We start from the raw sequence: 21177 nt of genomic DNA, 5'->3' as shown, positions 1-21177 counted from the left end.
GAAGACTCCGGATGGTCCATGCTAACACTTTGCCAAGCCGTTGGCCATTTGTTTTCCAGTTTTCCAGTTTCCAATAGTTTCCAGGTTTCCAGTTTCCTACAGTTTCCAGTTTGTTTCCAACGGCCCTTTTCAGGGCCACCCGACACTCCCGAAAGAAACGCTTTTATCACTGCTTTGCCAACACAAACAACCCCACCCCACCCCAAAAAGAACCCCACATGCTTTAGGTCAGAGGAAGAGACCTCGGTAAAGCTCAGGCCAAGCCCAAGTCCCAGGAGAAATCCACCCCGGCCCCTGCCATAACTGCACCACGCCCAGTGCAGAAAATCAGGCCCCCAAGGAGGAAGGAGTCCCCTTCAGTCTCCACCATGGAGATCGAGGAGACCCTCCCCCTCCCCCGCAGTCCTCATTTAGCAGCAAAGGACCTCGCTCCCCTCGAATCCAGAGGGGTGGAGCCTTTCTTTGCACACCTGAGGGCACTTGGCATGGGAAGAAAAAGAGGAAGAGACTTCCGACACTACCCCCTGTCCAACTCCGACGCCGACCAAGTCCATCGAGTGCAAGACTGCCATAGCACCACACCAACGACAGCCACACCCAGACCGCCATACCACCAGTCCCTTCCCTCAAAGACAGTCACCCGGTCAAGGTGCCAAATCCTGCTGTCCCGGAAAGCGGCCGAAATAATGGACCTTTATATACAAAGACCAACCCTCCCCGGTAATCGGAGAACAAGCTCTACCCCAGCAGCCGCCCACGACCACCACTGGTCATGGTACAACTGATCGAGGACCAGCGCTTCGAGCATGAAATCCACAACTTCCAGGACCTCAACGGGTCCCTGCTAGACTGTGATTCCCCCCCCCCCCCCCCCCCCCCCCCCAGCACAATCCCAAACTTTCCATATTGTCGTATATTCTTTTATCCCCAACTCCCACCCAGCCAAACCCCTCCCCCTTAGCTTTATTAAAATAGGCCTGTATAATTTTATATTTTGGGGGGTTGCACTTCTTTATTTATTCTTTAGGCTTTTTTTCCCCCCAATAAGTGCAACCCCGTGTGCGACATACGCTATAGTGTAATTTATTACACGCGGAAAGCGCACGTTAAATCTCCAATGACCTACCTACCTCGAGAGGGTTCAGTTTACTTGTGAAAAAATCATCATCATCACACCGAGAATGTCAGAGACGAAGAGCTGTACGGATGCTTGTGAGACCAGGATTCTGCTTGGGACTGAGGGTGGTGGATTCTCGTGGACCCAGGAGTGAGTGTTACGGATGCTTAAAAATTGTGATGGTAAGCCGCCGCCCCATTATCTACAATTTGAAAGAAGACTAGCCTCGTTTGATCAACCAGACCGCTGAAGACCACCATGCGGGCTTCCTGTACACGCAAAGTGCCGATGGTGTGTACTGCTTTCACTGCGGCGTGCGGCTGAGAAGATGGGCGCCCCACTACGATCTTTGGCTGGTACACCTCAAGTGGTCCTCTCACGGCGCCTACCTCAAGCTGACCGGGCTGGTGAGACACAAGAAGAACGTGGCAGCTACTACTTACTGGCACTATCCGTGCGAGGAGAATGCGAATCAGAGCAACACGAATGAGTAAGCTTTCCGCCTTCCTAGAATGAAGTTTCCGTTCCTGTTCTATTCCCCTTCCAGTTCCTGTTCCCGTTCCAGTTTTTGTTTTGGCCAACGGCCCTTTTCAGGGCCCTCCCAACTCTCCCGAAAGAACGCTTTCATCATTGCTTTGCCAATGAACAACAACAAAAAACTCCTCCCTCCTCCTCATCCCTCCCTCCTCCTCCTTCCTCCTCTTCCTCCCTCTGCTTGCAAACCGGGATCGCCATGATTTTACCCGCGCTTCATTTAGTGAAGTGGAGGATTTTACGCGCGCTTCTCCTCCCTGAAATGGACATGCCGCCATCTTGGAGGCGCACGCCTCCTGGAACCGGACGTGTCGCCATCTTTAAGGCATGCGCACGCCCTCCCGGAAACAGACATGACGCCATCTTGGACGCCTACGGTTGAGAGCTCCGTCATTTCTCAGGAATCTGCATGTAAACCAGTTCGGCACGACTTGTGATATTTTCTTCGCAGGCAAATAGGTCCTTCCCTCTGATCCGTAGCAGGAGAGGCTCATCGTTTTGACGTTGTGTTCGATCGTCCAACGTCACCCTTGACGATGCCCCATGCCAACTCGATTGAATTCAGGTCGCAGTGATAAGGTGGCAGTCGTAAGACAGCGTGAGACCCTCACCTTTATACACGGGGTCAGGTTTCATAGTTTTGATGATTTCATAGAGCTGTGGTTTCGTCGCTCAGAAAGGAAAGGTAATGGTCCTCCGTTGCAGCCAAGTAACCATGTCTCCTTTACGGTTATTAGAGGTTGGAGTCTTGTTTTTTGGATCCTGCACACTATGATACGGTGCATTGTCCATGACAATGAGAGACTTGGTAGGCAAAGCAGGGACTAACTTATCTTTCACCCACTCCAGAAATACATTTGCCGTTCATTTGTGTGTGGTAGTCCCTGTTGTCTTTGGCCTTGGCTCTAAAGACGAGGTCACAGTCTGGGAGAAACCCTGACTAGCAGAACCAGCATGGAGAACTATGAGTCTTTCACCCTTTCCCAGACTCCTTACAGTCACCCCATGTCTCATTAAAGAAGAGAGGCTCATATCCTTCTTCACGTTTCTGCTTGATGGTACGAAGATAATGATTTCGGAGACGAACAATGTCAGACCGTTCACACAACACAGCCCTATTTTCTCCAGTTTCTTTTTGTATTTGTAACCAAATGTATGCAACAGCTGCCATAGTTTGTACTTTGTAACACGTAAATCATGGTCAGTTTCAAGGTGTTTCTTCAAAGTTCTTAGGGACAGGTAATTATTTTCTGAGTGCAATTTAGCAATTGCACGTCTGACTTGATCCCTCTGAAAACTGTCTAATTTATCAACCTTGCTCGGTTTTGACTAGACTAAAATCTAGTCTCTGGAAAGAACATATCGTACATAAAAAAACAGTTGTTCAGTTATCTTAATAAAAATATAATAAAAAGGAGCCCAGTGACTCTCTTCATTTTCTGATACTGCAGTGATCTAGACTTGCCAAACATTATAGACTTGCATGGGCTGTATTTGATATATATTTGTATCAGGGTCTGTAAGACAGACTAGGTTTTGACATGTTTCCCTACCTCCTTGGTCTGAGGTATTTGTATCTCGTTGACTAACAACATTTTTAAGTTTCTGAGGGGACATACCATGAGCCTTTGAAGCTCGTTTCAAGAAATAATTAATTGCTCTTTCTGCTTCACTTCTAAAGAAATCATACACATTCAACATCAACTGTTTAACATGATCACGGTCACTGTGTAGCACGTGCAGACCTTGCTTCCGCTGTTCCTTCCACGGTTTGTCCCCCTACGTGTCATGTACACATTTCTATACAAAATTACATGATAGAACATCATCCGTCATGGGTCTTAAAATAAACAATATTCAGATTTTGATGTTTCATACACTTTTCTGGATTTCGAGTTCTTTTGCAATTCATCGTTCTCATTTGGAGTCAAACGGACTGTACTAAAGAATCTGAAACTCAACTTGAAATGGCAAAATTTATCAAAATATCAAGCCTGCGTCGAAGAAATTGATTTGTATATTTGCTGAAATAAATAACATTGACATTATGATCAGGGTTTTTTGCACAGCTTTATCCATTTCATTCAAAGTTCAGAAATCGACTCGAGCATTATATGCATACAAAAGTGAGTGATATCAGAGTTGTCAAGAACAATTCCTTATGATTGTCCACAAGTAGATCAATAATCAGCCTACATCAAATTATGGTTTCTTATGGTATATAACACATCGAGGTCGGTGAATAACACACAAGATCACAAGCCAAATCGAGCATACATCTAAGCATTGTTCCGATGTAGCAAATATTGGGCATCCTACCCTGATATTTTAAGAGTAAATTTGTTCCAAGTTGTGCAAAAGATTTTCACCTGGGTAACATCACATGTTAAAGAAGTGCTTCAAAAACATGTGTTCCATGTGTTAGGAGATTATAGTGGAATCAGGCACACGTACCTAGAACAGAAGAATTGGAAAAGTACTCATATATGGTTTCCAGTGGTATATCACCCCCGGCAAAACCGGGCGAAAACGTGATATAAGGGTACCATACTTTTGAAAGGCTGTAACAAAAAGTTCGTCCCAACTTTTTTCTGTTTTCATGGGCTTTAAAAAAATTTAGTGGGGTTTGGATGTGTGTGTGTGGGTCATACCTAGCCCACGGCCTTGTTACATCAAGCCCAAATTTTAAATCTTTAACACTTAAAATATATGTTTTTTAACATTCAACTTTCGTGCAAGAACATTCCCTAGATCACATTTTGATCTGTTGCATCCACAATGCAACCGAAATATTCATAGCTTCATGAAACTAAAGTATAAAGGGTCTGAAAACAATGTAGGAAAACAAATTAATTATAATTGATCAAGGTCCATCTTCTCGTTTGCATTGAGGACATGGTACACAAGGTCGATGACTTAGGGCGTCTGCATTCCAATGAATGCACCCAGGTCTACGAACTTCATTTAAGTCATAATTCTTGTAACCATCTGATTTACAGGTTTCTTAATCCGCTTGGCCCTAAACCACAGCAGAATTATCAGTTCTTATAATGACGGTCAAATACATAGGGATGCCAGTACCGGCAAGTACTACTACAAGAAGTTCACGTCGAGTTGAGGAAAACCAACAATCGGAGCTCATAAAATCTTCGTCTTCTTCACTACTCCACTGGAACTACTAGTTCACTCAGACAGTCTGGTTAATGGTTTTGCAATTTTTGAAAAGTTTTCAACAAATCGCCTGTAGTAATTTGCTAAACCTAAAAACCTCATGTTTTGAGGTTTTCAGATTTAGCAAATTACTGTCTTCTCGTAATTTTGGTGTAGGCCATTCTTTTAAAGCTTTTATTTGATCAAGTTGTGTGTGGACACCATCGGCTGAAATCACATGCCCTAAAAAGTTCACTTTTGTCTGAAACAAGTGACATTTTTTAGGTTTCAGCTTCAACCCAGCTGCGGAGAGACCATTTTGAATCGTTCAATACATTCCTCATCAAACGCTCAAAACGCACTTGGTGAATTGCACCGACCGAATGGCATTACTGTCCACTCATATAACCCAGATCTTTTTTGCTTGAAAAATTCAACAAACGGCAGTCACAACAAAATCTGTAACGGCGATCACTACGCGTCACTTTTACAGTTGGTGAAGCCCAAGGACTAGTAGAGGGTGTGATTACACCTTGTTCTAACATCCGACCAACTTCTTTGTTCTCTGCTTCACGTTTTGCAAGTGCCTGGCGCCTACGGGATTGCCTGTATTGATAGTGTGCTTGGCCCCCAAATCATCGTCATTCTTTGCAAAAGTACAGAGGAAATGACATTTTCTAATTTCTCCTTTTGAGATTTACTTGAGGACATTGAGGACATTGAGGACATTGAGGACATTGAGGACATTAAGTTTTACAATATTCTTGACCTTTTTGTTAGAAGGAACTTTGACATTGAGCCATAATTCTACCAGAGTTAGGAGTAATTAGAAATTGTCACATTATTTAGCTGCATTAGCCCTGTTTGACAACACCATTACATAAAGAAGACAACTTTGTAATAAAATCTCATTTACATGGCTCAACAAGAATATTCTTAGTGTTCTGTTGATTATCAGGCAAGGACAGTTTAACATAAGACATTGACTGTGGTGGGAACAAGGTATCATCAGCTACTATTTGCAGTACTTATCAGCTGCAAAAGTATGTAACCAATCTCCCTTTAATTTGATCTTGTGTTCTGCTAGATCAACAACAGCACCTAGAGCAGTGAGTATGTCCATGCCCAAAATACCATCAACTTCGAACGACAAGAACGAGGAAGACGCTTGTATTATCTAGGAAATATCAAAGACACCTGGCTACCAGTGTCCACTAAACAAGGTAAAGTAAGTGTTACCAAGTATTCCATTCACTTACTGGCCTTCATCGCCTATTTTAAAACAAAGGTAACATCATTGCAATAGCTCGCTGTGATTCAGCTGTGTGAAAATATTGTCGTTGTGCCTCTTCTGCAATCCTATCATTTTCCAGTTGATAAGCGAAGGTCTGTTTCTCATATCTGACACTCCCATTGTACCCGCTTTACAAACTAAGTTCACCTATTTAGATTGATAGATTATGTGATGAGAAAGAATAATATTTTGGTGTGCTCAATTTTTTTCACTGCGGTCACCCTGAAATCCAAGATGGCCGCCACTTTTCTACCTAACCTATTAACTTCACTATATATCCCATTTGTTTATCAAATATTAATCATAAATCACTTCTGACCATGAACAGCTGATGTGTAATATATATATATTTTGTTTGGGCACCAAATTTAACATTTTAGAACGGAATTACTAGTTCAAAATGGATGCCAAGTTCAAATTAATTATATTCTTTAATAGAAAACAGGGTATTTTTAGTATGGATATACCAATCAGAACTGCAATTTGGAATAGGATAATACAAATTAACCACTTTCGGGTTCAGTAAATATTCATTAAAGGTATATTAGGTTTCATAAAACTACAAATAATGACCAAAAATATGTAATTTATCTGTCAATAAGGGCGAGAAATTAAAAAGCATAGCATCATAAACTATCTTCTGCACTGCACATGCATTCAGTATATTCAATGAACAGTTAAAAAAACAAATAAAAAAACAAAAAACATTTAAATTGCTTATAATCACTACTATAAACAGTTGTCTTGCAAGTAGTACAGAAAGTGCTGTCTCAAAGAATGTTGTCAAGGATAAACAGACTCCACTGGAGGACAAAATTTTGCAAAATTATCTTCGTGTCGGTAAGTACATTGCTTTGTTATTGTTCACAACAGATTTGTGCATTCAAAAATACAGAAAAGAGTCTTCGTATCTCTGTTGAACAAACATCAGCACTGCACATAAATCACTTCTTCAAGAGATGGATACTGCAAATGCAGAGATTCTGACATCTCAGAACGATCTTGGCTACCATATGCCGCAGGGAATGGCTCCAAATGTACCTTCTTTGTTTGGTTGGGACAACAATGACTACAAAAACAGAGGTCATTTCTCAGGGCCATGATACAACTATGGCTCAAGCAAGATTACCTGGACATGATGCTTAATCGAGAACCTCCTACAGGTCAGTCAAACTGGACGCAAATCCATATCTGTCTCTGTCTCTAGCATGCATCATCAGCAAAAGACCCGAACCTCCTCGATATAATAACGCTGCTCAACTGCTGACTAAACTGGATTCAAAAAGTGCAAAAAAGGCTAAGCAGGTCGATTTGGTATGGCAACTGTCCCGAATGGATTTCAACTTAGGCAAAAACGTGGAACCATCAGAGCAAGCTGTCCCAGGATGGAAGGGATTTAACCCAGCCCTCTACACCAATGGAGCCTCACATAATTGGATACTTCCAAACCATCCACAAACCCCCTGATCATAGTGTGATGACTGACAAAACAATGGATGATGATCATGGCAGAGGTTCTTGTTCTGTCCAAGTGGTAGTTGATATGGGAATATGGACCAAAGCCACAGCAAACAGGATTCTGATCCTAAAATGAACCGAATTGTGTTGCATCAGGGGCCATTTCCTACAAGTATGCGGTTCATGGCATGTGCTAGTTTCCTCTTTGGTAGTGCTGGACTGCGTGACATCTTCATTGAGGCAGGAATTTTGGCAGAAGGATCAGTTGACAAGGTCCTTCAAGGAGAGCACTGGGAGCGTGGGTTCTATGCCCACACGCTTGTTGCTGAAGATTGTGAGAGACTTCGTTTTGCAGCGTTTGTCAAACACCTTGATCATGGAAGATGACTTGAAATCTTGAGGTCTGAAATTGATGGTATTCGTCATGATATGTCACCTTAGAGACTTGCCACTCTAACACCTTCAGATTTGTGTTGTCACTCTACAATTCATACATCTAATCTCTTGGACCAAATGGAAAGTTCTGGTCAATGTATCTCGAAATGGTTGGGATACTCTTGCGGCATGTGCGAGCTGCTTGAACAGGTGACTGGAAACTAAGTCTACACTCTGAAATTGAAATGCTCCCCTGGTTTATTGCCTGTGGAAGAAATGTATATGGACGATACAAACCTCTCTACTTGCTAATGATGCTGAACCTTGAAAACACACACCCAGATTGCCAAGAGCAGCTTCTTAATGGATCCCTCTTCACCATCCAGAAGAGTAAAAATAACCCATTTGGCAGAGTTCCTGCTGACCAAGAAACTGAAATGGGTGTTAACAGAGATTCTAAGGCTCCAGGAGGTGTAGCAGATATCAGCATGAAACCAGCAGCAACACGGAAATGGGAAAGCCTGTCAACTCAGAGAGCTGAGTTTATGAGACGTTGCACTTCTCTGACTGGGCAAGATACGGGTCAGAGAAGATGAAGAGAAAGTGCAGCACATCATGAACACAATAACAAAATGGAACAATCCATTTGAAGGTGAAGGACCACTTTGTCACATCTCATCTGGTAGACAAGCCACTGAAGAAGTTAAAAAAGATATGCTTCATACCCATGATAAAGGACAATCTGCGCTTGTGACCTTTTTGAAGGAGAGATGGCATTTCCACTCGGGCCTTTGCCATATTCTCTAGCAACTGCTGAAGGAAACTTGGCTAAGTCATCGTGCACGAATTAGAAAAGATGACTCAACAAGAAGAGACTCCCTGCCGAAGGACACATCAATCCATCATTGTAGATGCTATGGCAGAGATTCAGCAATTGAAACTTGCTAAGATTGCCAAATTTGGTGACCTGGCTGAAGCTGTAATGAAAATGATCCTGAGACATGTTTCAACAAGCAGTACTGCATCTGTGCATTGGGTAGCAGATACATATCCAGAAATGTCAATTAAGAATACTGAACATGAGTCTCGCTTGCTGTCTGCAGAAGAAAGATTTGCAACTACAATAACAGCCGGGATCAGAAGGTAGTAAAAAAGATCTACGAGAAGGTCAATTCAAAGAATCTTTGACACAGTTTTTAGTTGAAGGAATGTAAGAGTCACAAGTATGCATCCATAATTGGCAACAACAGCAAATAAATGTTATGGCTTCAGTGTGTCCTCTGGACGGATGGAATGCCAAGAAATTCCAGAGTTGATATACAGGATGGAAGGAGCTGATCAGAGGCTTATTCTTCATGCACACTATGCATCACATCCAACTCCTGAACCTGATGTTGTTATCATTCACTCACCGGACACAGATGTCATGGTGTTAGCAACGAAGTGCCTTTTCTTCACTGGTTCTGGATCCAAATCACGTTATCTGGATCCTAAAAGAATTGGAAGGACTCTTGGAGAAGATGCATGTGAAGGTCTTATAGGAGCTCATCCTTTCACTGGTTGCGACAGTACTAGTGCCTTCAAGGGACGAGGAAAAATAGGCATACCCTGGCTTCTTGAAAATGATGCAATCATGCATTGGCTTCACTTGGAAAAAGCTCAGAAGTAACTGACGATCTATTGAAATCGTGTGAAGCAGCAACTTGCATCTTCTACAGCTTCAATTCCAGAACCAAACGGACAATCATGTTTGGATCAGGAACATCAGATCCAGAGAAACTACCTCCATGCCAGAATATTCTGAGAAAGAAAGTACAGCGTGCTAAATTACCAAGCATTCCTCTCCAGAAATTGTCTGAAACAGGACCAGCAACCACCTTCTCCAAATGGACATGGATGGTTTGTGGCAGATAAAAAGTTGGAAATTAAATGGATGGATGTACAACCAGCACCGTCATCAGTCCTAGCAATTGACCTGCTGCAGCTGCAAAACTGATTGCCAAACAAAGAGGTGTGGATGTGTAAAGAACAGTCTGAAATTTACAGGACTGCGTTCTTGTGTCTCAGGATGCCAGAACAAGTAAAAAAACACTGGTGCTGAAGTGGACATACTTCCTTCAGAAGATTCTTCAGTTGAAATACCTGATGGCGATATCCATGATTCAGACATGGAGTCAAACTCATCTTCAGACACCGACATTGTCCAATGAAATGATGCATCTGAATGCATTAAAGCTCTTCAAACATCATTTACTGAATCAAATACAGTACTAGTGAGTGTGAAACATTTTGACATCATGAAAATGGACTTTGATTTAAAAACAATTTTCCTTTGAGTTTGAGTCTAATCTCAGATATGTAAATATGTTGCATTTTTTCTAAAAAATTCATTATTTAACTTTATAAAAGTACTATTTTTGCAGAATTCTGAATTATTTTGCATTAAAAATGTATATGTGCACCTATAAATGCATTTCTGATTTTGAAAAAGCTGACTTGCTATTGTTTTGACAGAGTAATGAGTGCATTGAGAAATTTTCCCACTTTGGCGGCCATCTTGGACGCCATTTTGGATTTCGGGTGACCGCAGTAAATTTTTACGAGCACACCAAGAAATAATGTTAGGTAATGGTTTAAAGCAAGCTAAAAAACATGGTGAACTTAGTTTGTAAGATGGGTACAATGGCACCCAAAAACTAAGCATGCTATCGGAATCAGACCTTCGATTATGAACACTTGAGTCTATTAGGGTTCAATGTAACATCGTCATCCACCAAATCTCGACATAATTCCCTGTGGTTTGCTGGGGAACTGTTCTACAAGGTAACTGATTCACACCACTGCGATGTCCAATGTCTAGGTTTGAAGGAAATGAATTTGCTGTGTTGATGGACTCTATTTTGTGGATGCGACAATTTTGGTCCGCCTAACACAACATCAACCGCTCCTTGTACACTCTTGTCAAGGAATCGGATACGGAGATCTCTCAAAGAGCATGTAAACATGTATACTTGTAGGGAAGACAGATAATGCAGCTGTCAGAAGAAGCTGAAGACACGTGGCTTGAAGAACTAGGAACAAACAACCTTATGGTCATCCATTGGCAGGGCAGACAACATCTAAATGCTGAAAGCTCTGTCACGAAACCCTTGTAAAGCTTGTCTCAGCAGAAGCGGGGAGAATCTCATCCTGTTAATAATAATAACACTATTTCATAGATAAATATTCATGTTTTTTTTTCTTGCAAGTTAGAAGGCAGTTAAAGAATGAAAGTGTGTTGTGCATGTTATATTACATAATTTACATACAATAATAACTGCGTACCTTATTCATTATCAAAGACACCTTTATAATACTTACATGTATCCAAAGAAATGGAAATCCTTATATAATAAAAAAAAAAAATGCAAGAAAAATGAAGAAAAAGCTGATTGCCACTGCCAATGTGCCATACCTCAAGTTAAAAGCGTCAGCAGCTCGACGCTGTCAAGCTGCTTGCTGAAATCGCCTACCCTCTGCAGTGTGATTTGCAACAACACAGTATTGCGCTCCATAAGACCTGCAATTTCCAACTGCAGATCTCTGTTGCCATCCTTCTGACTTCAAATAAGGAGAAAGTAACGCCTGTATGAGATATGTTGTAACTTCAACAGTGCTTATCACTTTATTCCTAGTTAAATCTTAGGAATCATGATCCATCATCAGCTTGGAACAAGAGTGAACCCATACCAATCTAGTTTAGAATAGTTTAGAAAGCAACCCACGAGCAACCCCCCCCCCCCCCCCAACATCCAAACCCCACTTATACTTTTTAAAGCCCACAAACATACTAAACATGATTTTGAATGTTAACAAGAAAAAAGTTATCGCGTTTTCGCCCGGTTTATATCACTTGGGGGTATGAGCAACGTTTTGGGTTGTCATCTCACTAGTGATCCACTGATCTTCAAGTGTGATATACCACTGGAAGCCATATATAAGTACCTCTCCAATGTGAATATAGACCAACCCATGGCATTCGAAAGTCATATATCCCGACAAAACCAAATTCTTCTCGCAGAAATCCGGTAAATGTTATAGGAACGTGTGCCTGATTCCACTATAATCTCCTAACACATGTTCCAGTACATCTCTTGAAGCACTTGTTAACATCTGATGTTACCAGGTGAACATCTTTTGCACAATTTGGAACAAATTTGCTTAAAATTGCATTCTCGGGTTAGCTACATCGGAACAATGCTTGGATGGATGCCCAGGATTTGGCTTGTGATCTTGTGTGTTATTCACCGACCTCGATAGGAAACCATATATAAACACCATAATTTAATGTAAGCTGATTAATGCTATTAATGATTATGGACAATCATACAGAGAACTTCTTGACAACTCTGATATCACTCACTTTTTTATGCATATAATGTCAAGTTGAGTTTCAGATTCCTTAGTACAGCTTCTACAGTTCGTTTGACTCTTCCCAGGATTTATGTAACCTCGCCGGTTGTGCAAACCTAGAGTCGAAACTCTTTAGTTCCCACATCGTACCTTTTCTTCCGGATTTCTGAAGACTCATATGCATATATTCAAACCTCTCCCTGAGTTCCTCAACATACTCATCAATGCTTCCATTTCTTATCAATTAGTAGGTATGAAAGTAAGAGGGCCTAATACGAATGTTGAAAAAGGCAACCTGTTTGCCCGTTGGGCGACTGAAGGACGATGGAGCCGGTTTTAGTGCTCCTTACACATCTTCGACGGGCGGTAGAATGGATGGTGATTGTCATGTCCTGTCAAACGTTAGGTGTATAAAAATGAATCTATTCTAACTGTCTATATTATAATTATAGATAAGAGTTAAAGTTTTTCTTGTCATATTTGCTCGAGTGTAGATACTTAATCTGAAATTACCAAAAAACTTTGGCAAATCCATTCCTCGTCTCTATTTTCAGGGGTTCCATAAAAAAAAAAACAGCAAAAAAAAAAAAAGAGTTAATTTTAACTCTGGACCATAATGAAAACTTTTCACTCAATGGAATAACCTATAACCACTGCAGTGTCTGTTAAAGTTTTTTTTTTTGCCTTTCAGTGTACGCTCACCAGATCGGGATCGGATTTTATAACCCAGAGAAGAGAAATGCCAGATGCAAGCAACCAATTGACAGGGGTGAACGTTATTGAGTTAATTTGCATGGTTTTTGTTTGGTAAAGTCCTTAACGAGCATCAAATGAACGACGACAAATAAACAGGTGTAGGGTTTTACCATGAATAATTGTTGTATCTTATACCTGTAAAATAAGGTTTCTACCTTGGGTATATGAACTTGACCTGTTCTGTCACACAATGAGGACAAACAGTTCAAAATGTGTTCACTGGTGTGTACTAACAATCCACTGGAACAAAATTTGGAGTACAATTTCTACAGACAATGAAGACATATCTCTGAGCCATCGTGCAGTTCATATGCACTAATGTGAAGCCGCATACTTTGGTGAATCTGCTGTTCTAATACGTAAAGAGATAATATGTTCAAGGTTAAGGGGCCAGTAGTAATGGGGTTGAGCAGCTGTGTAACATTTAGTGAAGGAATCAGCAACCCCTGCAGCACATATTTCCTCGGGACCGTTAACCAAGGAACCTATAATCACGCATTAAATGATGCCCATGAGAGGTAACCATTTGTGTTACGTGTTATGTGTTAGAAGCACTCTCCTGACCAAGCACTGCAACTTCTTGGGTGGGGTACATTAGTATATAATGAAGGCTTTCAATGTTCGTGTGTTTCTTTAATTAGAAACCTAGGGGCAAATTATAACTATTATCCATACTGAAGATTTATTAACTTGTGTCTCCCTGGTAGAGTGGTTCAGGTTGTTTATTGACCTGTCCGTCACTGGAGAGGTTTTACCCAAGAGGATTGAATATGTCACAAATGTTCCGCGAAACGTCTTTTTTAGTTTTTTTCTCGCGTCGTGATCAGAGACAATTTCACTGGAAACGGCTGGTGGTGGTGCTGCAGATGACGGAATAGCAGTTAGCAGTAGCAACTTACGGCGGCGCAGTAGCATCATCTGGAGAGTAACAGACTTTTTCTGCTTTCCCCCACCATAGATGATGTCCGACACCAGCAGTTTCTGATCTTCGGATGTCCGTTTATAAGTGCGCACGGTTTCGCTTCGATGGCCTGAAACATATACGCTTTCAATTGTACCTTTCAAAGGATAACACTACTCCAAAATAGTTGCCAACATATAATTTATATGTTATCTTTGCCACCAATTTGGACGTAAAAATATTTTTAAAACATCATTCCGTAAAATGTTGCTTTACCTGTCTGCTCGCAAATAAGTTGCCCATCAACGTTGGCTCTGTATAGTCTGGTGGCGGATGTTGCCCTGAGAGAGTGATTTGTTCGCTTTTCCCTCGATTACTGCATATCGACACAGTCGCTTGATTATGCCTTGTTGTGTCCTATCGGGAAATTGCTGAACCATCTGTCTGTGGTAGAAAGCGTCCATTTTCTGAGATGTTTTCTCCATTTTAGAAAGATGTCTTCGTCGCTCATCGTGTTCACGGTAAAAGTGTTTGGTTACTATGGGGAATGCACAACGTTTAAAAAGAAGCTGGTCACGTGACATGACAATTGTACGTGATAATCGGCACATGCATGATCTGATCAACTTTCTATAACTTACGTCAGTACAGCATTTTATTGCAAAAAAGCGAGTTTCCCAACGGTTTCTAAGCTAGATAAAACACTCCTCCTCGGTTATGCTTGGGGATGTAAAACACTCGGCGATCGGGGATCGGAAATGTGGCCAAGACTTCGCTTTGGATATTATTAATTCCAACATTACTGTCACTTACAACTTTCTATGGCATGATCATTGTTTTTTGCTCTGCGATGATGGAAATGTAAAATTTGTGATGTCAAGTAAAGTGGAAATCTGTGCATTGCCAGAAGTTTGACGCACTGAACACAGTATAATTATTTTGAAGAATCAATTCTCGCACCTTTGCTATGGAGCTATCAATATGTTCATTTGCACAGACAAACGAGAAAAAGGTGGGCACATTTGCTTTTGACCTTAGGTATTGTAAAAGGTTGAAAATATATTGCAATTCATAGAACTGCTTATTACAAATCTGCCAACCCAAGAAAGAGCGTAAATTTGACAAGAATCATCTTTGTCATTTGAACCAAGTTCCTTGAGCAGGGATACAAATACTGCAAAACACCTGTGTATCTGACAGATTTGGCATGTTTATAGGATATCTATTGACCTTTTTCACACTTCGCTACTTCCGGTTTGAAAGCGAGGCTTGGAGAGCAGAAGGTGAAGGCTGGATAGCACATGAAACACATGGAGATGTCAACAAGGCACGCAATCGGGACAAACTGCGACAATTTAACCATCCCGGTACATTTATCGTAAGTATTGAACATTATTTTTATTGACAAACTATTCTACTGTTATCTGGTCTCCTTATCGATATAAATTTGAGTCTGGCCGTACTATTGTGATTTCAATTTAAAATATCCATGACCACCTGGTAACTCCTAGTGCAGTTTATGGTAGCTCAAGAGACTTAAATACAAATGCTACTGAAATCTTGTAAAGAATAGGCCTAATTCATTGTTTACACACCATTAAGCCAAACTTTTTATTGTGAGTTTAAATAACTTTGCAGGTCGTATTTGAAGTCAAAATATTGACCTTTTGACCATATCTAGATATATGTCAGAAACTATCTAAATTGATCTGTTGATATAATGTATCAAATCGTAACCTACTGAGAATTTACAATCGTAACAAATCAGAAGTTTGCATCAGTTGCGTATTTGATGTAAATTGTAATGGACTCAAATGCATTCCAATAAAATATTAGACCTCTCGATCTACTTGTGCTGTTGTGATTGTGAACAGTTGATATTTTGATTCTCAATGTTGACAGATTAGATAGCATTTCCGGTACAGTTTGATCTGCAATTTTGGTAACAATTAATAATTCTACCAAAATGATATTTACTTTACTGTACCAATTTAATCATGTCATGAAATGAACAAACACCCAACTAATTAATGTCCAGTAAATGTTCAATCTACATGTGATCTTTATATAATTTACAGAAACAGATAACTCTTTAACAGTTTGTATTCAAATATTTCAAATGCATAAATTGATATTGACATTACTAAAATTTTAAAGTATCAAAAGAATTATTTTTAATTCCCATGCATATTGCAATCATAACTCATTTATTCCCTTTGTTTAATTGTGAAACCCATCTGGTTTTATGTCCACAAACATGTTTTGAAACTTTTAAAACAAAATGATTTCTTTTGTGCAAGCAATTGCCATGTATTATTGATTATTAATCATATCAATTTATATCTAAGAATATAGTTGTGCTTACTGGATCATTTTGCAATAATTATATTGTTATGGTGTAATATTTTACTATTGTTAACAATCTTTAGAACTTTAGTTTATTTCAATCAAGTCAAGTGGTGTGATCATTTTGATATTTTTTTTATAATTCAATCAAAACGAAAAAAATAAAAAAATAAAAATATATAGAAGAAATTTGTTTTCCTTGTTAAATAACGATGATAGCATGAATTTATCTCATACTCCTTGTATAGCATGCTCCTTGTGAAAATTCATTCTATTTCTCCTTCGAATGTACCTTATATGATGATTTTAGGGAGACATTACTGATAGCTATCGATAATCTTGGAAGGCCAAAACTCTGCATAGTATTCTTTTTGGTGATCCAAACTTAGATGTTTTCCTGAATACAAAAATATTCTTGTCTGTATACAAATTTATAGAAACGACTACTGTTAGTCAGTAGCTAGCATATTATTGTTTCCAAACTGTTATTCATTAATATTTTTAAATCTATATTCAACACTAAAATGTATAATATTAGGATATGTATGAGATGCACACTGTCTTCACTTTCCAGCACATTGTACATATCCTTCATATGAGCACTGTATATATATTGCGCACTATGTGAAGCTTCAACTGTAAATTGTTCATTTTCATTATGCAATATTATGTATAACTGTATATAGGGAGAAGGCGGTAATAAGTGCTGCCTTTGTCTTTTTGGACAATAAAATATGTTTAATAATATTTCATCTTGTGATCTGACAAAGTTAATATTTTCAAGTCAAGATATCAACTTTAGTAAACCACATGAAGGGATAAACATTGCATTTGACAAAATAAATCAAGTCTTATATTTTCTTTGTGATCTTCATTACCTTACTCAGAAAACCATAGTGTCAATGAGGCAGACTGACTGTAGGTGTGACAAAACGTGATATTTCACCTGATTTTCACTTCAGCGAAAGTATGTTTTCAACATGGTCAGACTAAACAAAGTATTTCATGATTAAATACATACCGGTAATACAAATATCAAAACGTGTTTCATTAAAACAAGAGTGAATTTCTGTGTGACATTGATATAAAGAGCTGTAGTACACTGTCATTAAATTGATGCATCTGTTGAGTTTACTGTTTACAAAGAATATACTGTTTGTGTTTTCGACATATCAGATGAATTGATTCTTTCAAGATTGTTCTTAAGTAGCATGTAATGTTACACACTGTGATTAATTTTCCTTAAACTTCTCTATTTCAGAAGAATGTTGTTTTCTAAATAAGCACTATTTTGAGAGAAGGTGAATATGCATTGTTTATAAAAAATTTTTTATTGATGTAGGAATATTATTACAATATTATTGAATTATTCATTTCAGGCCAGCGAGTCAACACAATGACGTACTAGTATCCGGTGATGGATGTCTGGTGGAGCTTTCTGCTGACAGTAACACAATGGTTATGCTCTCCAAGCCTCGTTTTCGATCCAAGATGGCGAAAGTGTGAAAAAGGTCAATAGGATGTCCATCTTTGATTATCCTTCTCAATTTTATTTTATGCGAGCTTATTTTGCTGCCAAGACTGTTTTGAGTCTGATTCCAAATGACATGATGATAAAAATGTTTTTTGACGCGACATTAAAACTTCATATACAACTGTTGAATGCCGATTAGATGTAATAATACTGATTTCGGCAAAAATAATTCACTCAATCATAAAAATATTATTAGGTAAGACAATAGAGCCTTTAAGACATAGGTATACTACTCAAAAGAATCCAAGGAACACAGAAAATATTACTTGTGATTTCATTGTACCATGTCCAAATTGGTTCATTATTATCAAAGGACATGAGTGACAGTAGTTAAGTACAGCGTTTTGGCCCGTAGTTACGCAGGAGTTAATCTCCTCTACCGAAAGTGCCGCCGTCTTGGAAGAGGAAGTTATCAACAGCAAGAAACTGAAAGAGAAGACAGGAGTACCAAGTTAAAGAAGAAAAGTCCATGCGTGTCAGTCGAACCTAATTGGTAGGCGTTTCGTACAGCTGAGTCAACATCAATCTGTTCGACAAATAGGTCCATTTCATTCAAAGTTCGGAAATCGACTCGAGTATTATATGCATACAAAAGTGAGTGATATCAGAGTTGTCAAGAAGCATTCTGTATGATTGTCCACAAGTAGATCAATAATCAGCTTACATCAAATTAAGGTGTTTATATATGGTGTTTCCTATGGTATATAAACACATCGAGGTCGTAAAATAACACACAAGATCACAAGCCAAAACCTGAGCATCCATCCAAGCATTGTTCCGATGTAGCTAACCCGAGAATGCAATATTTGGTATTCTAATCTGATATTATAGGAGTAAATTTGTTCCAAATTGTGCAAAAGATTTTCACCTGGTAACATCACGTTAAGAAGTACTCGAACATGTGTTAGGAGATTATAGTGGAATCAGGCACACGTACCTAAAACATATACCGGATTAAAGGTTTCTGCGAGAAGAATTTGGATTTGTCTGGATATATGACTTTCGATTTGCCATATTCACTCAATGCCAATTATTGATACCACATTGGAGGTACTTATATATGGCTTCCAGTGGTATATCACACTAGAAGATCACTGGATCACTAGTGAGATGACAACCCAAAACGTGCTCATACCTCGTGTGATATGAGGCTTTCAAAACCGGGCGAAAACGCGATATAGTACCATAGTACCAAAGGCTGTAACAACAAGTTCGTTGGGGAGGGGGGGGGGGGGGGGGAGGGGGGGGGGTTGTCGTAGGTCTATAAGCTTTCTAAACTATTCTAAACTATATTGGTATGGATTCACTCTTGTTCTATGCTTGATGATGGATCATGATTGATGACCATAAGGTTGTTAGTTCTGAGTTCTTCAAGCCACCTGGCAACCTGTCTTCAGCTGCTTCTGACAGCTGCATTATCTGTCATCCCTACACGTAATACAATACTTTCTTTCATGACAATTCAGGGAATTGCCTATGCAAACAATGAGACATTGTACATTCACATGCTCCTGAGAAAGTACAGCTCCTGTTGCTTTGTCACTTGCATCCGTGTCCAAAAAAAATTTGATTCCAGGAAAAATGTACAACAAAATTGGTGCTGATGTCAGTGCTACCTTTAGGTGTTTGGAAAGCATTCGAGCTGGTATAACGGCTTGTGGCTATTTCGGCAAACTTCTCTAAACATTTCTTGTAATAGGAACCCAAGGATTCCTGCTTAGCTCTTTTTGGAACTTCAGTTTTGCACAGCAGATGTCTTTTCTGCTCCAACAATAATCTCGTCTATTAAAAGTTCACATTCCTCCCATTGCAGTCCCCAGAGCACTTTTTCCATTACTCTTTCAAAAGGTGATGCTGCATTCCCGTTCAAGCTTTTTCTGAATCTCTTCATTTCCAATTTCCCTTTTGCCAAAAGGTTGCCGCTTTGGAGGTTTGCCTTATAAAGACAGGCTGTTCCAGTGTTTATGTGGTGTTCCACCTTTGAAGTTCTGCAAAGGTCAGCCGATGAAGTTAGCAAAAAGAACTGCAAAATCTTCACTCTCATCCATAGAGAGATGTTGGGAGCTTCTTTGCCAAAGGCGCATCTGTCTTGGTCTTCCAGCTGAAATGTAGCTCTTGCTACTCCCACAACCATTACCCAACACCCCAATTAGAGTTCCAAGTCAGTCCAAATCGGATACCAGCATATATTCCCTGTCTCCCTAATGCCTACTGAGTCGACAGGATGGCTTTTCCCTGCGTCCCTGCAGATCCAGCATGAAAAGTGGACATCTGTTTCTGGCACCTTTTGCAGATTTGCAAATGAAACGGTTATTTCTCATTTCATATCTGAAGTTGTTGCCCTTTTCAAGCTTCACTAACCTTCCCATGATCTTGTGTAGCACTTCACCCCGAAGATCGTCATAACGCGATCTAACGCGTTTCTGTTCCCTACTGCCCTGACTTGACTCTTATTTGGATGGTCACCAACAAATGCATCGAACCTTTCAATCACCTCCACCGCTCCTGAACGAGTCCTGCATCCTCTCTCTCTCAATGCAATGAAACTTAAGCTCTGGTCTTGAATAGCTCATTAAGGGCAATAGCTTCCTGTGCCCTGCTATCTTAAGTCAATGTATGCCCTTTGGGTCATCTGTATTAGGTCAACGGCCAAAATCCACATACTTATTTGTTGCAAACCAAAATTGTTTCAGATTTGTTAAAAAAACTTTGTATTGAATACTTTTGTAGTTCAGTATATATTAGGATTTCTTCAGGACACAAGTGCACATCGAATGAGTTGTCGTTATAAACGATTCAGATGGTCATTTATATTATGTACATAATTCTAGATTGCTGTTACTATTAACTAGTATTGTTCCACAGGATTACGTGTGAGCTTAAATTGTTATATGCAAACACGCTTTTTCCGGCTTTATAGTGTACCACTAAATACATGTTGGTTTTGGTTAAATACATTTTTTTGTTGTAGATTCATGGTCGTACCCCATTCTGTTCATTGGAAAGACAAAGAGAGCTCTCTCCGCTTGACGTCTGGTTAACACCCAAATCAATCAACTGGCTACACGTTTTGCTTGACATGTGCTGTCCAACGGAGCTCGGGGGCTGATCATCATTTCAAACCACAGTATACAGTGTGTGTATCAACTACAAATCAGGGAACACTCTTGCAGCTCGAGGCCGGTCTGGTAGCCAACTGGTTTAAAACGTGCGCTCGTCACGACGAAGACCCGGGTTCGATTCCCAACATGGGTACATTGTATGAAGACCATTTCTGGTTTTTCCAGTCCTGGTATTACTGTAATATTGCTAAAAGCGGC

General features: G+C 39.8%; 1 protein-coding gene across 1 annotated transcript in view; it reads right to left on the bottom strand.

Annotated features, from left to right (window-relative positions):
- Positions 1–1819, bottom strand: part of LOC125383226 — a 98730-nt gene extending 96911 nt beyond the window's left edge. Inside the window, exon 1 of the mRNA XM_048401497.1 lies at positions 1131–1819. The gene's annotated coding sequence lies outside the window, so the exon portion shown is untranslated. The remainder of the gene's footprint in view (positions 1–1130) is intronic.
- Positions 1820–21177: the final 19358 nt, after the last annotated feature.

The sequence above is a fragment of the Haliotis rufescens genome, unplaced genomic scaffold, assembly GCF_023055435.1.
Source record: "Haliotis rufescens isolate VD_foot unplaced genomic scaffold, xgHalRufe1.0.p SCAF_22, whole genome shotgun sequence".
In the NCBI taxonomy this organism is placed as follows: Eukaryota; Metazoa; Mollusca; class Gastropoda; order Lepetellida; family Haliotidae; genus Haliotis; species Haliotis rufescens.
The sequence above is the reverse complement of the archived record's forward strand: the minus strand, read 5'-3'. Positions and strand labels throughout refer to the sequence as shown.